The following is a 21090-nucleotide window of genomic DNA, read 5'->3' as shown; positions in this document are numbered from 1 at the left end:
CTAATTTATTTTAAAGATGGGACAAAGGCAATTTGCCTGCAATTTTAAGATTTTGAAAAAAAAAATAACATCAATATTGAAGGTAGGGCCAAAGAAATCAGTGTGTAGTTGAAGGAAATAATGTAATTGTTATATAAAAATTAAAAAAACTTTTTGTAGGTAGTATCCTACAAATAGTTTAATGGCCTGAGAGCCGAAACGTTGGAAAAAAATTTTTAAAAAAATTTAAAGAATAAAAGTTGAGAGAAAAAAAGGATCAAAATTGTTTTTAAATTAAGAAGAAAAATAATACGCTCTTTCACTGTATTAAAAGAGGGTAAGGTTGCACTCTAAATCCGTTTCATAACCCTTAGGACACAGTTTTAGTGGTTTCAGGGTTGTCCGATACTTTCTTTCGTACGTTTGCATACCGTCAACGGCCATCTTTAGATGAAATGAGCTGAAATTCAGGATGTAGGGTTGTTTTCTGGTAGAAAAGAAGGTAGGTACTATATATGTTGGTGTGAATTTCAGTAATTTTCGTTATATCCAAAAAAATTTTTTATTTTTTGCAGTTTGTTAGTTGATTTGTTAGGCACCTTTATAGCCTCTCCAGATAAAATATATGGGTCGGAAAGTTGGTGTTTACTCCAGTTTTAAGCATTCTTAAAACAGTTAAACCACTTTTCATCTACTCACCAAACAAAAATGTGAAATGCAGGTGGGTAAATATGACCTTTTCACCGGCTCCTCAGAGTTTTTTTTTTTTTTTAATGATCTTAAACTTTATTATATTTTGATTATATTGTATTATAATATATAAATATACTGTATTAGTTTTGTTTTGGTAAAATGTATTTATTTGTTTGTTTTACTGTAAACTGATCTGCCCCTGTGACTAGTATTTCTCTGGTTTGATCTTTCAACGCTGTCTAATAGTGAATTTGCTTAGCAGGTCACTGGAGAGGATCTGAGAAGGGGAATTCGGGAGAGTAAATTTGTCAATCAAATGAAATATAAATTTGGAAATAGAAGGGACAAGAAAGGGGAAGAAAAAAATGAATAAATTGAAATATTTGTATTTAGTGTGTAGACTGCAATTTATTGTAAAAGAAAACTCGGAAAAAAATGTTTCTTTCTATTTTATTATATCATGTAAAAATATGTAATTTATATATGTCCGATCACGGATTGATTAGTATGCTGTGTAATGTAGCAACCCGATGTATTTGGGCAGCATGAATGAATAAAGCATTTCTTGCTTTTTAGATTTATATTAGTGGGAGGTGGAATTGATGTTGAATAACGTTTATGTTGAACTTAAATAGATGAAACTGCTAATAATTATTGTTTTTCATCTTGCCGTTTGTTGCAATTATTGTTGCATGCTACATATGATCGTGCTGCGAATCGAATGATTATATATTAGCCGACGGATTTCTCAATAGTTGCCTTATAGTAACTTGTTTCCTTATAAATATATTTGTTTAATAATATAGATGTTCGAATAAATATTTTAAATATTGAATTCACTAAAAATGTATCTCTTATAAGGAAGTAGACCCTCTGAGACAGTTTTCACAAGTCAAAGATATTAATTTTCCATAAATAAAACTAGGTATTTTTCGTGGCACCTATGATATGCAATATTGGAAGCTGCCACAATCTTGGTCATTCCAAATGTCTGGATATCTAGATCCATAGACACTCCTATCTATCGACACTTCTAGCTCTAACCTATCCTCGTCCTTTGATAGTAGTTGTACATAATCATAGTTTAAGTTTATTTTACACAACCCTGCGGTTGCATTTCTGTTACTAATAAAACAAAATGATGTTTCGTCCTAACGGTGAGGCATATTCTCAGGGTGAGAGTCATGAAACCAGTTTTTTTGTCATGTCGTATTTGTTGTTAGACATTGTTAATATATTAACAGTGGCTACTCTCACTCAAGAATACTAATGTAACCATCTTTAGATACATGACTACATTTTTTAAAAATTAAAAACCCATTTTTTTTATGCCTTATTGGCTAATCTCCAAACTAATATGTAATAATAAACACATAAGGAGTTTTACAGGGCCTTCAATATATCATTTATTTATGAATTTTCACGTACAAATTTTGAAAAAAAAAATATTATGAATAAACAAAGCGTAGTTAAATAATTAAGTATTTCATAAAAATAAATAATTTATTTATTCAAAGTTAAGACATATTTATTAATCACAAGCATAAAATATATATATCGCAGTATATACGACAGCGGACCGCTCTTCTGTTTCCCCTCCAAGTGCACCCACTAAGACGATATTTTTCCAGACAAGTCGAGACAATAGCTAAGAGAGGAGAAAGGGTTTGTAAGGACCGCCGGAGCGTGGCTGGAGCCTCCCCTACTGGAAGACACGGCTCTGAGCTTAGGCGATCATTGTCACGCTGGAGCTTTCAATGACGGGGCCGAGGCATTATGACTAAAGAGCTGAGCTCAAACCTCATCAAAGGTGGGATGGGTTTTAACATAGTGGGCCGCCATTGTCCCACCTCTGATTACATTGTGGCCTATAGAATAGTTTGGGCGGGAGTTGACCCCCATGTCTAAGAAACCTCCGCTGCCTCCTTCTTCATTAATTACCTCGAAAGCCTCACAATGGCCGTCTCAGACAAAGCACTACCCTTCTCCCTTATTTAACTATTTCTCCATAAATATCCAAGTGCCCCCCTCCACCCTAAACCTTAGTATCTGAATAATTTGATAATTTTTTTTTAATGATCTGTCAAAGATCCATGATCGCAAATCCTGATGTCAAAGCTAACGTGAAACCTATATTGGCTTTCAAGAATATTTTTATTTATTCTATTCTATTTGAAATATATATATGAAATACTCATAGACTTTTCTCTAAGTCAATCTTATTACAATAATTTGGAATCTGAAGATACAGTTAAATTTTATATATTTCATGACATTTAAGAAGACAACGCCTGTATACATCAATGTTTATCGGCTGATTTTTGTCTTTTTTTATAACACCAAAAACCAAATAATAATAAAACTGAATAAATATAGCTGAAAGAACGGTTGTTATAACTGATCGACAATATATAAAAACTTAAAAACCTTCCCAAATACACTTAAAAATATAGCTATACCTGCTAATAGTCATATTTAGTTTTTTGTAGGGAATTTAATTGTATTTAAAATTTTTATTACTGTTCATAGAAAAAGCTGCTTATGGCGATTTGATTTGTTAAAAATAAATATTTGGATAATTATTTATTTTTTTCAATTACAAAAGTTAATAAACTCCGAAAGGTACACAAGTTTTGCTCTATACATCTCCTTGTATATTGCATATTATACTTTTGTGCCGAAGGAACCCTAATATTGTTATATTTTTTCTAATTTCGATTATGAACTGAATATTTCGGAGTAAGTTATTTATGAACTTCAGGTTTTGCAGTTAACTTGTACAAAGATTAGGAGTTGATTATAATAACTGGTTTTGTGATACTATTGTTTTGCGAAACTTCCAATATTACTCATATTTCAGTGGTTAAAGTGAAGTTCATTTTTTTAAATTTTCATACATTGTTTTGGCTCCATATAAAACATTATAATGCTTCACTTGATTCAGATCCGCAAATAATATTTCTTGATTCGGAAAACGTTGTCTACCATTTTATGAAATCTAATTATGTCTATAATGGTGTTTTACGGGATTTTGTTTAGTAGTTTTTCGATTTTTATTCATCTGATGATTCCTTGGTTTCCTTTTGGTAAGGCAGATGTTGGGCTAGTGCTTAAAGCTCCTCGCGCTTAATGCATGTTTTTAATCTTATCCAATTTTAATTCTGATTATTCTATTTTCAAAGCACAATTTTAATTTACTATGAGGACTGTTTAGAATATGGACGACAAATAAAAAATAAAGACAAATAAAAGCTGGAGAAGAGGAGGTTTAGAAGCCATACCACGTCCATAAGGAAAGAGTCACGTCTGGCTTTCCATATCAAAAGGACTGGTGGTAAAATAAAGGCTTCATATCGATCAGTTGCCGCAAAAGGTCGGTTGCCCTGCATTAGGCTAAAATATGCATCGTCTTATCTGTCTTCTTGAAAGGAATATGGATTACTTCTAGCTTCTTTCATGTTTAACTCTTATATTCATAGTTTAACCCCTTACGGCCCCCAAGTTTAACCCTAAGTGCAAGCGGAATGGTGTGGAAAAAGCAATGGTTTGAAAAATTATGAAAATATAGAAATACTAATGGTTCCATCCCATTCCTCATGTATATATTAGGATTTTAACAATTTTACATATTAAAAAAGTTGACGGGAGATTTTTGGGAGTCCCTTTTTCTGACACAATTTTTTGTTTCGGTCCTTTAGTTTCTCAAAACGCTTTGAATAACGCGGTACATGTTTAAAATAGTTAATAAATTTCAATAAATTTGGCTTTCCAATTTTATAAAAAAGTTAAACAAGTAATAAAAATATAACTTTGGGGAGTCGATGTTTTTATTCCGAAATATGTTTCCTCTATTGTTGAACTAAACATGTATTCTCTAAGCTTATACATAATGGAATAACTGTGGGAGGCTGTAGTGGCTGTGTGTGTCAACCGACGTGGGTGGGCTGACTTTCATTTCTGGCGGTCCCAGGGAACGAATCTTGACCCACCCTCTCACCAAGAGGGCGATCACCTTGACAACCCTAATCACGCTACATTCAATTTTTCGTCTTATTTCTCAATCTGCTTCTGTTGAAAATAAATAAATTATCTTAAGAGTTAAGGAAGTATTTACCTAATACGAAATATGGTTTACGTACATAGGCGCCGGCATAAGGCGGCGAAGCCCTTGTTGCGCGGTGATACTGATAGTGTTATTAAAAACTGTCACAGGTATTACCATCGTCAAAACTTTGATACTTACTTTCGTTACAATACAGTTGTACTGTTAGCATATGCTTGATTGTTGATAGTACCATTAATTACCTGTGGATATTTCACGACTTTTAACCTCATAAAACTGGTAATAAATAAATCTAACCTTGTTAGAGAGCACTTTATAGTGTTTGCATGCATGTTCCTTGCTTTCAAGAGTTACTACTAGTATGTTACCATACTAGTTAACATGCATTTACATAACATATTTAGGTGTGCCTAATATAATGTAAATATAAAGTAAAAATAAAAATATTAGTTAAGACAAAAAATAAAGTGAATATAAATTAACAATGATTTAAAGTAAAATAAAACAATAAACCAAAAATTAAAATAAACTACTATCAAGAATTAAAATTTGCAATTAATGGGCTAAAAATTATGTGAACGATGTGTAGTTGTTGGTTGTTGTATTTAATCACCACTTTTTATCATTTACTCATCAAATTGAATATTTTTGCGGTATCAGGTCCACTGTCAGCATGTAGTCAAGTACTGTCATCCTGTCTAATTTTCATGATATTGCTTGCATACAGGATATCTGCTACATGGATACGGTTACAATAACACTATTACTATGCCTCGTGAAAGGGGGCATAGAGATTTTGCCCTCCTCTCAATTGAAATAATGAGGGCCTAAAAGCGCCTACGATTACATTATGGCAATATCAAACTGATTTGCCTATCAACTGACGAGCAATCGTCTGATATACTTATGTAGTTTGTATAGGTAATCTGTACTCTGTATAGTATAACCTCGGTAATCCGAACTGGTGTCAAAAAATCACATTTTAAATATATTCACACAAAGAATATTTTTAAAAATTGTTATTATATTTTTTCACTTATAAATGAACTGGTGATGTAAAAGAAAACAAACTATTGCCGTCCAAAATGCGGCTAGTGACTAGCGATGTTATAAGACTCATAGCATCTGACAAAAAAAAAACTGACTTCTTTAAAAAAGATTAATTTTTTAAAACTTCAAATTTCCCAAATATATGTTAAAAAATAAATAAATAAAAATAGTTACGTAGATTCATATTGTTGACTTTTTTTACTCTATTTTTCTTAATACTTTCTTTAGTCCGAACTTTTCAATAATCCAAAATAAGGTAGTGGGATGTAGCAATTAGATTGGATTACCGAGATTAATAGAATATGAGTTGGAGGTGGAGATGAAGGCGTGGCGCTTTTAAACATTACAACAATAGATGAATAAACGGCTTAGTAAGAGAGCTCTAGGTACATTATTTGATTCTAGTAAATTGGGTTTTAAGAAAACAAGAAATGTTCGATATAAAGTCATAGTTTATTACTAGACCTATCGATCAGTCTCAAGATAATGCCAATGAAGACTATCCCTTTGAAAGCCGATTGATTTAAATAGTAGGAAACCCCATGGTTAGATTGATTTAGAATTAGCCAATAGGAGCCAAAGCTAATATTGGGGGTACTGTTGACGGTGTCTGTTGGGTTGTTTACAGTGCGACCGGGTTCGGATATTCATCGGACTGGGATGAATCTTAAGAAGGGTCGCTCCTGCGGCCACCCCCATAAGATGCAAATCTTAGCCCACCCTCGACATTAGGCATTCATGGCTAGGGCTTGTTAGTGCTAGGGCATTCGTACAAATCATGGGACCATCCCGTCGTCCTAATGCACGCCGGCACGGTGAGCGCCATAAAACTGGGAGCAATAAATAAAATTACCGTCACGGGACCCGGGTTTACTGTGTAACTTGCTCAGACTAATGAAGCGGACTAGTTCGCTAGAGAATGGGGCGTTAAATTATTTTTGAACAACTTTGGTGACATAAATAGGGTAATTTATAAAATTATTATTTGAAAATGGACAAATGTGGGTTTAAATATTACAAGAAACCAAATTGTGAAGTTTTCGAACAAATCATTCAACAATCTAAATTGGAATGTAACATAATACCATTTCTAATATAATATTTTCTCTTTAGGTATGACACATTTATGTTTCGATTTCTGTTCTATAGCAGTGTATTTCTGAATGAACATTGGGGTTATTAGTCATAATAATGGAGGGTATAAAAAAAAAATAATGATTATTTTATCGAATTCAAGACTTCAAAGGACTGTTTTTTTTCCTATTTAATACTTACCAATACTTAATGATCTCTTTAGAGCATTATCTAAGCTTGTTTAATCCCATTCGACTTCTTAAAAAAAAAAGCCTCAGTTTAGTTATTTGTTTCAAAGAAGAAACATGATAGTATTCTATGAAATTCTCGTAATTTTAAGACATTACTGGAAAAAACATTTCATAGCCGCTAAAGAAACTCCTGAAATTATTAAATATAAAGGGGAAGGTGTCCTTGACCAGCGCACTGCGCGGCGTTGTTTGAAAAATTTAGCAGTGAAGATACGACGTTGGAAAGGAAGATGGCTCCGAGCTACCATTAATGGATAGTAATGAGGTTCCGCAGGAAGCTATTGAGTCCCCAAGCACTCGCGAACTTGCCAGGGAGTGTGGTGTGTCGAAAGATACTGTTAGTCGCTATCTACTCTCCATGGGGAAGGTGAAAGAGAGCAGTAGACTGGTCCCTCACGAACTTACTCATCAGCAATCACTTCCCGTCAAAGAAAAGTTTAAGAACTTGATGGGTTCGAACTTCATGTCTCATTCACTATACAGTCCAGACCTCGCACAATCGGATTTCTATTTGTTTCGATCCATGGCCCATTTCCTTCAAGGGAGAAAAATTTATAATTTTGCGGAAGTTGAAATCAAAGAGTTCTTTGACAGCCATCCTAAAGAATAGTACCAGCCTGGGATCGAGCAATTGGCTATTAGATGGATAATGAAGGTAGATAACAATGGACTATACTTTCAGTATTAATAGTATTTTATATGAAAGAAATAATAATACAAATATTTGGTTGATAAACAGTTTGTATTTTTTATACACCCCATTATCATTGAAAGATTCCACTATGGTTCAGAAACCCTGTTTTCGTGGTTAAGAGTCAAAGAATTATTTCACTACAGTGTAAACTTTCAGTATTGGAGTGTTCCTATCAACGTGTTTTCTATTTAGGAACAATTTTTAGGAAATTAAAAAAACCGTGTGTTTTCTCATGGGTTAAAATCAAACAATAACCACTCAACGAAAGTTTCAACCAAGAACTTTTTCGTGGTAATAAAACATTACCATAATCCACTGGACTTGTACATGTTCGAAACTAAGCCTGGAAGGAGACGCAGATGTTGAAGGACGAGTTGAGATGATAGATGGGAGAAATAAACAAATATAAAATTGAACTTGCACATCAGAATTAAAAATTTTTTTTAATTAAGATTTTTAAAAAATGGTTATTGCTTATTAGGAGAACTTCGATCTTGCTCATACGCGGACACATCGAGCTCCTGTAAAAAGGTCTAAAACCAACAAGATAGGGCAAGGTGGAAATAATTAAAAAATTCCTATAAATTACCATATATGGTAGCTCTAAAAAAAAGAATTTGATGGAAAATCCCGTTTTATATAGTGGATCCTGAATTGTGGATCTAGCTTTACCTTCAACTTCGTTTACCTTCAAGCTTAGAAACTTTTTCAGTTTTTTTACAGCTTTTCTTGTTGCCAAACTCTATAATTGTATAAATCCATACTAACAAATTTTCGAAAGGACTTGGTTAATTGCTTTTGTTTTATATATTATTTAAGCATGTTGGTTCCTTTTTTTTTTCTAAATAAACGAGTTGTTCTTTTTATTTAAATGGCTTGTTCTTTTTTATTCCTGTCATATTTTTCTGAAATCCTAGCGCAAAAAAAAAATACTGTGCACTGTTTAAATCATTATGACAATTTTATTTTTTCATTACGTTCAATATAAAATGGTTTACGCTACGATTCTAGTTAAAATTATTTAAAGAAACCAAAAAAAAAAAAAAAGAAGTAAGCAGGTAGGAGAAGGTCTTAGAAATTTGTATCGAATGAAAAAAAAAATCTGATCTTTTGTATAACGCAAAGGTAGGAAGAGCTTTTGTAATTATTCATAAAATTATTTTATGAATTAAATTAGTAAATAAACTATTTTGTAAATTTTGTTTTGTCGAACATTAACATGTTCTCACAATATTTCAGAAATAATAAAATTATGTCATATTATTCAGCATTAGTAATTTGTTTTTAAAAAAATACAAAGCCTAATTTTTTAGTTATTTTCTTAATCTTAATTATATTTAATATTTAACTAAAATGTAGTTGTTAATTGTATTTTTAAATAAAAATATTGGAAATATTATATTCTACCACTTTAATTTGTATTTTTTCTATTATACATTATATATTCCATCATTTATCTGTTCAAAGTTGGCTGATAAAGTATAAATTGATTTGTATCTATAATTTCTAGTGAACATACCGTGTTAATATGTACATTTAAACGTATATAAGTACTCCAAAGCATCCCCCCTCCTAGAATAGATTCTAATTAACAATAAGGTATGTGCTATAATATAGTATAAGACAGAAGTAGATAGCCAACATAGCGTTGAAGGAAAGCATTAGACGGAAATAATATCATGGGGGCCCTGGTACGAGCCTTATCTCCCGCCGAACACGGCCTCCTTAATTACCCGCTCATTCTTAGACCACCAGTTCTCCTTATCGTTACCAGCTCATTTAGACGTTTCCAATCCCTTTTTCAAAAACGTTGTGTCTGTCTGTCTGTCCCGAGTCGGAGAGCCCCTAAGAGGTCCCCAACCCCCTTAACTAAATCAGCGGATTGTCTTTTACATGCCCTCTCCCACCCGCACTCCGCCATTATCATTCCAAGGAACCCCCAACCTCAATATTACATAATAAATCATTTATTACGGCTATTAAACCCACTCCTCCTTTCAGTGGTAAGTTTAATTGTTCCAAGTCCCGCACTTGCTGTCTTCCAAGAATGTACGATCCAAAGGGAGGAATGTGTTTTTCATTTTAAACAAACAGGTTATATATATTTATTTATGTATGATAATTTTTAAATTGAATTCTAAATAAATATAAAGAAATTAATGAAATAGTATATAAAAATTTAATGAAAAATTTATAGATCTATGAATAGCTCTGTATTATGGAGTTGAAATATTATTCATAAAAAAAGAAGAAAAAAAAAGGAAAGAATTATTCCAAATTAGCAGTTCCCGGGCTAATAAATTGCAGAAAGAAAATGTCATAAAACGTCCAAAACTCATGACGTAAGGATATTTATAGGGAGTCGTAGAGCGGTAGGAGTATTTAAAATGGACAAAGTAAATAGAATAGTAAGAGAGAAATTGAATTAGAAAAAGATCCTTAAAGATATAATGTATATACTCGTATAATTAAAGATAGATAAGAAAAATGTATGAATTGGTTTGGGGATTGCAGAATGAAGATTGTCAAGAGAAGTGTTTGGGTGAAAAATAGAAGAAAGATATATTAATATATTTGAAGTAAAAGTAAATTTGCTATAATATAAATATAAAGGCAAATTATTTTACGAATTATAATTAATAAACAAAATCTTCAATGTTTTGGGTATCGCATCAACCTCAGGAACATATGTAACCTCCTCTACCTTGGAAGTTGAGTCTATGGGTTTGTACTAGAATGTGCTATTGATTTTTTCCACTAAGGATTTAATAGATAAAAGATGAGGATGCAGACCAAGAATAACTTAGGTAAGATTGCGGAGTGGTATACAAAAGGACGATGTTCTTTCTTTTCGTTGACTATTCCGCCATATTCAGAGTAATCTGGAAGATCATAGAAAATGTAGGTTGTTCATATATCCCTTTGTTGGAATAGAAAAAAATTTAATGAAAAAGATAAAAAACATATTTATTTTTATTTTATATATTCAGTAAAGTATAACAAATATGGTCCGGCCAGATGGCAACATTTATCAGTCGGTGCAAAAATATCTTACAAAAATAATAAACATAAAATGCAATATTTGTTTTTACACTTTTAAATATTAGGGCGTTATGGAGCCTCCAACGGCTAATAAGCTGAAACTTTACAATTTTTAAATTTATTTTAGAAATGAAACCACTGATTTAATTAATATGATGCTACTGAAATACAAAAAATAAAAATAAAAACTGATATATAGGTAATTCGAAAAAGGTAACTAATGATATAATAATAATATATAGACCGTTGCAGCCGACATCTGTTTTAATAATTGGCTACGTGATAGCTGGCTTCAATTATATATATTTTTTTTAATTCCTCTTTTTATTATATATATTGCTGAGGGATAAACAATACCTTAGGGTCACAGTTTTGTGTAAACGCCGGCTCAGATGTACTTATCTCCCGATGCAGTATTAGTAACCAGGCATTCAGACCTTCACTAATGAAAATATTCCTCTCATCAGGTTTTTTTTTTCTTTCTTTTTTATGTAACCTTTCTATTCAGCTTGTAATATTTCTAAAGTTTTATTAAGTTTTTTTTTCTAATTTGTATATGCATATTTTGTTATCAAAGTTTTTAATTCCATTTTTTGGGGGAGGGAGGGAACTAAAAAACACATAAATTTTGTTTCAACCCTATGTTCTTGAAATCTCCAATTTTCATTGTATTCTAGAGTATATGTTTACATTTATTTAGAAAAGCTTAGATGAACTAAAAGGTCCCCTACAAATAAGTTCTTATCTTAACCCTCGGATCCCCTTCGTATAAGTAATTAACTAGAGAGACAGATGATTTTGAATTTTCCTCCCTCCCTCCCTACTCAGGAGTTGTGAAAAACTCCTCGGCGTTTAAGACGACCATGTACTTAATTGCGGTGTCCATTTATCAGACATGTGTTGGCAACACGTTCCGTGATGAATTGGCAACGAAGATGATTAATACGGGCAGTGGGCAGAAGAAGAGAAAAAGTTAGGCTCCTTCACAGACACCGCGGAAAATTGATAATGAATTGCCGGGATGATGTTCGTTCCCCTACCCACCTCCTACCGAGCGCTATGTCTAGCTCCATTTCACCCTCCGTTAGTTTTCTTTGTAGCCTCGGGTGTCCCTCACCTTTTCTTATCCTGTCTGATTGAATTCTTCCGCTAGTGTCAACCTTTTAGTTGATAGCACCTGTCGGTGTTGGGATTTTATACGTTATCTTTGGTTGTCATTTTTAAAACCAATGCTATTCAAGGAATAGTCTCATTTCTAAACTATGAAAAATCAATATTATTCGTAATAATTATTTCCTTTTATTATAAATATTAATTATATTCAATATTACTTTTATTTATTTATTATTCTTTATGCCTCTACCCCAATGGTCATTGGTAAATATAATTTTAATTATTATGCCTTTTTTTAAATAGTTTTCTTTTTGTAGAAAATTAACTTATTTTTCGTTGTCCTTGAGGATTCTCATAGTTGAATTTTATCATAGACCAGAGAAGAAAGTACGCTCTATTAGCTCGCGTTTCACTGTTCTAATTGTTCGACAGTGGGTGGATGCATGTAAGGATTTCCTGTTCTTTCCTTTCAGGAATAACTGAACCTCTCCAATGGCTCCAGTCCCTGTAAAGTGATTTACTTTTATCAATAATTCCTAAAAATAAATTTGACACTGTTCGTGTATTATAGTTTGTAGACCGGAGCAAAGGGAAGACTATCTTAGTTATATGGCAAATTAGAGTCTGACGAGAATATTAAAAAATGAATTACAAATAACAACATCAATCGAAATAAAAACAGTTGATAATGTTATAATGTATCTAGAAAAGAAAGGACTATCCTTTTGTTTTTTTCCTTTTTGCAAATTGGTCATTGTGGATTTCCTGCATTGGTATATTTGATCTGATTAACCAAAATATTTTTTTCGTCAACAAATGAATAAAAACAAATGCTTAATTGGGTATAATTTATTTTATCTAAATAATAAAACCAGTCTCCAACAAGTTATAATTAATATCATATATATATTTAAAATACGACATATTTAACCGCTCTACGGATAATTTGTTTATTTGGACAAGGGTGTCGAGAAGTATTTTTAGCCCAACAAAGGTGGCATGAAATTTACAGGATGGAAGCGAGCCAGCATTATTTATTTTAGTTAATTAATATTTTAATTGTATGTGCAATTTTAAATTATAATAATATTATGGGAGTGGGTGGCTATGATAAGGCACTGTGCTACCGACTCCAAGGACCCAGGTTCGATTTCGTCAGTGTCAGATAATTATTTTCTGTTTCACTATAGTAGTCAACCCTGCGGGTTCGGGAGCCCTCCGCGGTCCATTCAGCCTCAATGGTACCCCCCTTAACTAGGTAAAAATCCGGCGGTCGAGCATTATGTCCACCTAATCACCTTGCACAACCCTTTGTCTAGTAACAGTACTTCTTTACAAGTACTGAATCCCTGACCCTTCATGGGTTGCGGCAGTAAAAATTTTATTTTTAATTAAAATATTTCTTATATTTCTTGGTATCAAACATATTTAAGACAGGAGGATAATATTAAATGTTTTCTTTGTATTGAATAAAAGGATGCATTATAATTCTTCAAAACGTAAACACAATAATAAATCAATATTTCCAAGCATATTTTTGTCCATATCGATTACGGATTCACTCTTTCATTATACTGTGTGGACTGCAATCATACGAGATAAAATATGTGTTATTGCCGTCAGAGAATGAGGAACGAAGAAGGGTGAATAAGTAAGTACGTATAAGGGTCTCATATTTGTCTTAGCAGGGACCTTACTATAGAAACTTTATGGTTTTTCTGTGCATCCAAAACACATCAAACCCCAGTCTCTTCCAGTTCCTAGTAATAAAAGACTTCTCTTTTAGTGGCTGTATGAGAACGTCAAGAAACACTTAGCATAGCGACCGGAATGCCACGTGTTCGGGTATCTTGCATGGTGGAGTCATATATTTCTTCTATATTCTATTGGTCTGAGACTGCTTTAATCCAAACAAAAAATGAGTAAATATTGTGTCTTCTTCTGGGTAGAGTAGTACTAAAATATTGCTATATTATGTTAAATAAAAAACGTTAATGACCATTACAATACCGGTTCCCCTTCATTGTCTAGTTTTCTGTACCATATAGTAGTGAACAATGCTATGTTTTTTAATATATTTATTTTAGTTTTAGAAATTACATTGCTAACCCACGATACTAATTTGTTCTTAATAGCTATATTATTACTGTTTGCTATAATTTTCATCTATTACAGTCGCAAGAATCATGTAATCCAATGGAACCGAGATATTATTTAACAGTTTCTCTGAATGAATAATTAGATAATTAGTACTTGTTAATGATAGAGGCGTTACGGTGCACTTCTAGTCGCCGTTGCAAGAGCAGTTGATAAAGTCTACGTTATTTTTCTTATAAATTCTATCTGTTTTTTTTTTTTTTGTAAAGCTTTATGTTGTTTTGATTTATGGGAATTTCTTTTCGCGCTTAGTAGAATAACCTCATCAGCAAGGATCCGTTGTTATCCTATAATTATTACTGCATATTTAGATTACCATTGTTTACTTAGGTTTGTCACGCTCGTTAAAAAAATTAATTATCTCTTAACAGTACCTTTTCAGTTGAAGTCGGGGCCAACATTAAATAATCTAAAATTTTTCGTAATTTCTTCCGTAGAAGGCAATTCTGAAATTATAATCTTTTCTGACTAAAAATGTAGAAAATTATCACAAATATAAATAATAAGGAATCAAGAAATAACAAGTTAAAAAGAAAATAACTATTTTATGAATGCAATTAACGAGAACCCACCCCAGGAAGTTAGCATAAGACTGTGTAAAGTTCTTACTACGGCCACCAGGAGCGCTCCTTATTGTCCTAATTCTTTACAGGTATAAGGTATTTTTAAACTTTATATATAAAAAAAATTTAATAACCACAATCGTATCTTAAATTACAAGGTGGTCAATGTACAAGGACTAATAGACAACCAAATTTATAATTAAAACCTTGAAGGAATGTACTATGGTGGATTAAAAAGTTTATTGAGAGTTACTTCTTCTAATAAATTAATAAATTAAACAACAACTAAATTAGTGAAATCATTGTGAATAATCCGATACTAGACCCCCAGTGGTCATCTCGTTTCCGTGGTGTAGCGGTTATCACATCTGCCTAACACGCAGAAGGTCCCCAGTTCGATCCTGGGCGGAAACAGTATTTTTTTTTTTAATCTTCAATAATATTTGTAACAATTATAGTTTCATAGGTATTATTGGATCAATGCAACAATTTTTTTAATAGACTAGTAAAAAAGGAATTAATAGAACATTGGCATTCTGTTTTAATTGTTAATTCTAATTGTAGTCTCTCTTTACCTATCTGTGTTTATTTGTTTAATAAATTAAATTCGTTTCTACAATTGTCGTTAAAAAATCATACGTATATATAACTTGTATATCAAATAAAAAAATATAAAAACTTTTAAAGAATACTTTTATTAGTGGTAAATACCAAGTAATAATTGGCTTGTCAAATCCATATTTTTAAAAAAATAATTTTATAAGAGCAAAAATATTTTTAAAGAATAGACTATAATTCTCTAATAAAATATTTCATTAAAATTATTACAAATGTGAAATTATATATTATTTTTAGAGAATTGATCTAAATTTAATTAATTTTAATCTTAACTTTAGTTAACTTAGTATTCGATTTATATTCTTTAAAAATCATGTACAGTGCTAGTCAATGATAATGGTAAATAATTATATCGCTAATTAAGATATATATATGCCTTTAGGGTAACAGAATATCTGAACATAATAACAGATTAAAAATAAAATTAAATATTAATAAAATAATGTATATTGGTAACAATATTTAAATATACCATTCCTAAAAGGTTTGCGGTCTGTTGTTGAGGTGGTCTAGATTTTTTTTTTTTTTTAAACTTGACAAAGTATATTCAAGAAGCCCGGCTAGCTCAGTCGGTAGAGCATGAGACTCTTAATCTCAGGGTCGTGGGTTCGAGCCCCACGTTGGGCGTGCTATATTTTGTTTCAAAAATATTTCAAAAGTTCTGGTTATAATATAAAAGTAAAATAGTTTTTTATTCATTTTATTGATTGGCGAAAGAACATTATTTAAAAAAATTAGCATTACTTATTTAATTCTGATCATTTAATATTTAAATGAAATTTAAACGGAAATTTGTATTATACTTCTACTGTTCAGAATGCCTGCCTAAATTGATTCATAAATAATATTCTTGATAATGTTTTAAAAGAATTTTAATAACTTCCATTTCTAATGTAGTATTAAGTAGCATAATAGTCTTATAAACGTTGAAACCATTTCAACAGTAGAAAAGATCTATAAATTTATAACTATTAAAAATAGCATAAATTAAAACAACAAAGAAATAAGATGTAATGAAAATAAAAAAATAATAAAACTAAAATCGAAGAAAAATAAGAATATAATATGAAATAATAAAGTATATAATTTTGAAGAGTGGAATTGTAAAGTTTTGACTATATAATTTCTTTTGATTTTTCGATAGCAATTTTTTTTTAAATGTATACATGAACGAATTTACATAAAATATTTATCGATTTGTGTCAATATTATTTTATATTTATGTTTAAACAAACATATTATTCAAAATAATGATATAACAATAGATATCTCAGGGCGATCGTATTTCAAAGGACTTGAGTGGGTGGAACCTTTATCCCTATTTAGTACGGGATAGAGAGAGGAAGACAAACTGGGGACACTTGAGAGGTGAAGTAGTGGCTAGATTTACTGCCCTGTTGTCCACTAAGGCTGCCTCCTGTAAATCCTTTTACCATCTAGTTTGTCTGGATCCTCTTCTGTTTACACCTCCTCTTTGTCAGCATCCTGGGGCCTCATTCGGCCAATTAGTCTCCTTCTAGCTCTCTGTTTGGTACATCTATATTGCCTCAAACTTGCTAAGTTCCCTTATACAGGTAGATATTAATCAAAATATAATTTATACAAAATTATCATGGCAAATTGTGCAGTTATACTTCTTCTTCTAATTTATGTAAAAAGACAATTATGTTAGGCTAGATACATACAAGTGAAATAAAGTTATCTATAGTTGTCCGATTTGCACAAATTTGTAAATCTTTAACAAATAAAGTTCTATCCGTTACCTATTACATACAGTCCAAGAGAAGAAAGGAGCAATTATTTGACTCGAATTTTTTATTACTTCAATAAAAATTATATACAGTTGAGAGTCAACATTAATGGCACTGCCAACCGTTGTTAGAGGGACTACGAATTGCGGCTGTTTAGGATGTACGAAAATTTTATTTTTTAGATCTTGTAAGTAAAAAAGAAAATTGCGTTATTTCCTTTCAAAAAACGGTTCATTTTTTTCCTAGACTATAAAAGGGATAAAGGGATAAGTGTTATTAAAAGTTAATTATTGAAGTATTCAAGGTGAATCCCCCCTGGAGTATATTTTATTCCAGAAAAACCTAAAATTATCACTCAAATTTCATTCGGAGCTCTCCATCCTTAAAACTACACAACACTAAAAATCGTCATGATAAATTATTTAAGGTAGAGTGAATTTTCTAAAATTCCGTCCAATTGTTTTTGAGATACAGTTTTTCAAAAAGCAATATTTATTTCCAAATAACTAAGAATCAACATTTGAATAATGAAAACTACTACGAAAATACTAGTTCTAAACTATTTCATAGAATATTTGACTAGCTTATAATTAATTGCTAATAGACATCTGTACGTCTCATAATTTCTGAGATATAGTTTACACAATAATTTGACTAACTTGATTTTTCGTTGTTAACTGTTGCTTTAAAAAAAAAATATTGAACCAAAAAAGCTCTATGAGGACAAATATTTTAGCAAACATTTTTACTATATGTATTTTATCAGTCAATATGTCGTAAATATAATTCATTCCGGGGAAGATTTTACTGTGCGAAGCCTTATATTCTAAGCTGGAAGTAATTAAAATTCGTTAAAAAAATTATAAAACATTTCAATTTTCCTTTTTAACTCAGTTTATCCTTTTTTTTTTTTTTTGTAAATGAAATAAGTAGGGAGATCATTAATATAATTAAATGTACAAATATTAATAGATCAAAATAAATCAAATGAGCAATACTTATTTTTTAAAAAATATTTTGACATAATGTTCTTTTGTCAATCAAAAATATTTACGCCCAACGTGGGGCTCGAACCCACGACCCTGAGATTAAGAGTCTCATGCTCTACCGACTGAGCTAGCCGGGCTACTTGTACTGAAATAGTCATGCCTTTTTTGGGGGGGGGGTAATTTTTATCAATATTACCTATATACATAATGTGATTACATAGTCTTGCCATACAATGAAAAAAAAAAATTTTAGATCAAAAAATGTCTTTAACTAATTATTAAAAAAACTACTATAGAATATAATTGTTTAAGATTAATAACTATAAATATTACTTAAAATTGTTTATTACAGTCTGTTCTACATTCCCGTACTACAACTAACTCATGGTTTGTGTCAAAACTGAAAAGGGGTGAAATGGAAATAGGTAAATGTGGGTTTATTTTGGTTTTTCAAATCATAACCGTTCTTTGTAGCAGGTAGCTAGTTTGTTATTTCTGTTTTGTATTTGGTATATTTATAATTAGTGTTGTTAATTATGTCCTATGTGTTTATGAGGTTGGAGTAACATGAATTTAAATTTTGACCATCTGATTTTTGTTGATTGACCGATACTTATACTTTTCTATGGTGATAATTTCATTTGTTTGATGTACAAATTTAAATATTATGAAATATCTTGTTTGGAATGGCTGGAGGAAGGAAAAACTTCAGATTTTTCAGGAGAAATTATGCATTCTTCAGCATTATCAGCGATTTCTTACATGTTGTAAATATGGTAATAATTTTGTTGATTTCCTATTCATCACTACGAACACGTGGAAAGAAGTAATGTGAATGACATCTTAAAGGAAAAATTGGATTATATTTTCAAAATGGTTTGTATCAATATGTTTCAGCAAAAGAACACGAAAAGAAAGTTGCTTTCCCTTTAATCCCTTTAAACAACTAGCTAGTATTTTCGAATTAGTTTACTATCTGTCTGGAGAAGTAAAGCAAACATCCTTGTCTCGATAGCTTTTTGTGTTTCAAATATTACTTTTGAAATATTTAACTTTACCCAACTATTTCTAATTTAATTTTTCTATTTCTAAGTTATTTTATTTTTAGATAAAAACTGTCATCTATTGTAAACAAAAGTTCATAAAAAATAGGTAGAGAGAATCGACTTTGAAACAGAAATTAAAAAAAATATAATAATATTCTGGCTGCATCCCTCATGAATTGCAAAACCCAAAACTTTTGAAATATTTTCTAAACAAAATTCTATTCGCCCAACGTGGGGCTCGAACCCACGACCCTGAGATTAAGAGTCTCATGCTCTACCGACTGAGCTAGCCGGGCTACGAAAAAGTGATTGTCCTAATTTAAAGAAAATAACAACATTCATTTTCATTTATGACGTTTATTAGAAGGTGCTAATTTGGAAGCCTATTCCGTTTTAAAATTAATGTAGTTCTCCTATGGAATTTATCTGGGTTGGTCCCAAAACTACCTGGGTAAGTACTGAGAAGAACACTTTTTAGCTTTTAGGTACCAAAGAATCCAAAAATTTTTTTTTTCTATTGAAAGAAACTGAAATTGGATAGTTTAATATTTAAAATGTCATCAATTATAAAAAATAATTTGAGAATCGACTTTGAAACAGAAATTCCTAAAAACATCCTGCACCCCCAGATACTGCAAAATGTAATTGTAAAGAAATAAATATCACTAAATTTAAAACAAAATATATATGGATGCACAAATAATGTATTTTTTATATTCATAACTATAAAAATACATATATTTTGTAAAAGCGTGATGAATCTCAATGGCCCGAGAAACGTTTATGGCTGGCCGGAGGTTAGCCACCGCTATATATACTCGAAATAATACATTCTTTGAGCATCCATATATATTTTGTTTTATTTTTAGTGATATCTATTTATTTACAATGTAATTTTAGTACTATTTTTATATTATCTATATTTTTATGTTTGAATTATAGTAAACATAATAATAACACATTATTTTCAATTTTTTTAAAGCTTTCTCTGCATGTTTCTTTAATAACCAAATTCTTGATAAATATTACGTTCACCAAAAGTATATTATCTAATTTTAGTTTCTTTCAATAGAAAAAAAAAGAAATTTGGATTCTTTGGTACCTAAGAAGTGTTCTTCTGTGTACTTACCCAGGTATTTTTGGGACCAACCCAGATAAATCCCATAGGAGAACTACATTAATTTTAAAACGGAATAGGCTTCCAAATTAGCACCTTCTAATGCACGTCATAAATGAAAATGAGTGTTGTTATTTTCTTTAAACTAGGACAATCACTTTTTCGTAGCCCGGCTAGCTCAGTCGGTAGAGCATGAGACTCTTAATCTCAGGGTCGTGGGTTCGAGCCCCACGTTGGGCGAATAGAATTTTGTTTAGAAAATATTTCAAAAGTTCTGGGTTTTGCAATACATGTGGGTGGGATGCAGAATATTATTATTTTTTTTTTTAATTTCTGTTTCAAAGTCGATTCTCTCTGCCTATTTTTTAAGAACTTTTGTTTACAATTGATGACATTTTTAATCTAAATCTATATAGAAAATAGTTGGGTAAAGTTAAATTTTTCAAAGGTAATATTAAAAACACAAAAAGCTATTAAGACAAGGATTTTTCCTTACCACTCTAGCCAGATAGAAAACTAAGTCGAAAATACTAGCTGGTTGTTTATGGGCATGTCCAGGGCAACTTTCTTTTCGGTGTTCTTTTGCTGAAACATATTGATACAAACCATTTTGAAAAGATAATCCACTTTTTTCAATAAGACGCCATAACTTCTTGCCACGTGGTCTAGATTTCGTAGTGATGAATAGGAAACCTACAAAAGTATGACCTTATTTAGAACAATTATGACATCAGTGATAATGCAGAAGAATGTATAATTTTTCCTGAAAAAAAAAGAAAACAAATGAAGTTTTCCCTTTTCGAAAAAAATCAGTTTGAATATTTGTGGTTTTTTGTTGAGCGCAACCCCAGACCATTTTCTCCACTAAAAAAAAAGTAGACATTTTGAGT

The 21090-nt window shown here is 31.1% G+C and overlaps 5 non-coding genes across 5 annotated transcripts; 3 read left to right on the top strand and 2 right to left on the bottom strand.

The window, feature by feature from the left end:
- Positions 1 to 15020: 15020 nt before the first annotated feature.
- Positions 15021 to 15093, top strand: TRNAV-AAC (transfer RNA valine (anticodon AAC)). The gene has a single exon. It is a non-coding gene; the product is annotated as a tRNA-Val (tRNA).
- Positions 15094 to 15851: 758 nt separating this feature from the next.
- On the top strand, positions 15852 to 15924 carry TRNAK-CUU (transfer RNA lysine (anticodon CUU)). Its single transcript has one exon. It is a non-coding gene; the product is annotated as a tRNA-Lys (tRNA).
- A 2177-nt stretch (positions 15925 to 18101) lies between these two features.
- Positions 18102 to 18174, bottom strand: TRNAK-CUU (transfer RNA lysine (anticodon CUU)). Its single transcript has one exon. It is a non-coding gene; the product is annotated as a tRNA-Lys (tRNA).
- Positions 18175 to 19306: 1132 nt separating this feature from the next.
- Positions 19307 to 19379, bottom strand: TRNAK-CUU (transfer RNA lysine (anticodon CUU)). Its single transcript has one exon. It is a non-coding gene; the product is annotated as a tRNA-Lys (tRNA).
- A 988-nt stretch (positions 19380 to 20367) lies between these two features.
- On the top strand, positions 20368 to 20440 carry TRNAK-CUU (transfer RNA lysine (anticodon CUU)). The gene has a single exon. It is a non-coding gene; the product is annotated as a tRNA-Lys (tRNA).
- The last annotated feature ends 650 nt before the right edge of the window (positions 20441 to 21090 follow it).

The sequence above is a fragment of the Halyomorpha halys genome, unplaced genomic scaffold (genome assembly GCF_000696795.3).
Source record: "Halyomorpha halys isolate HHAL.00 unplaced genomic scaffold, Hhal_1.1 Scaffold194.1, whole genome shotgun sequence".
Classification (NCBI taxonomy): Eukaryota; Metazoa; Arthropoda; class Insecta; order Hemiptera; family Pentatomidae; genus Halyomorpha; species Halyomorpha halys.
This window is presented reverse-complemented; position numbering and strand designations above follow the sequence as displayed.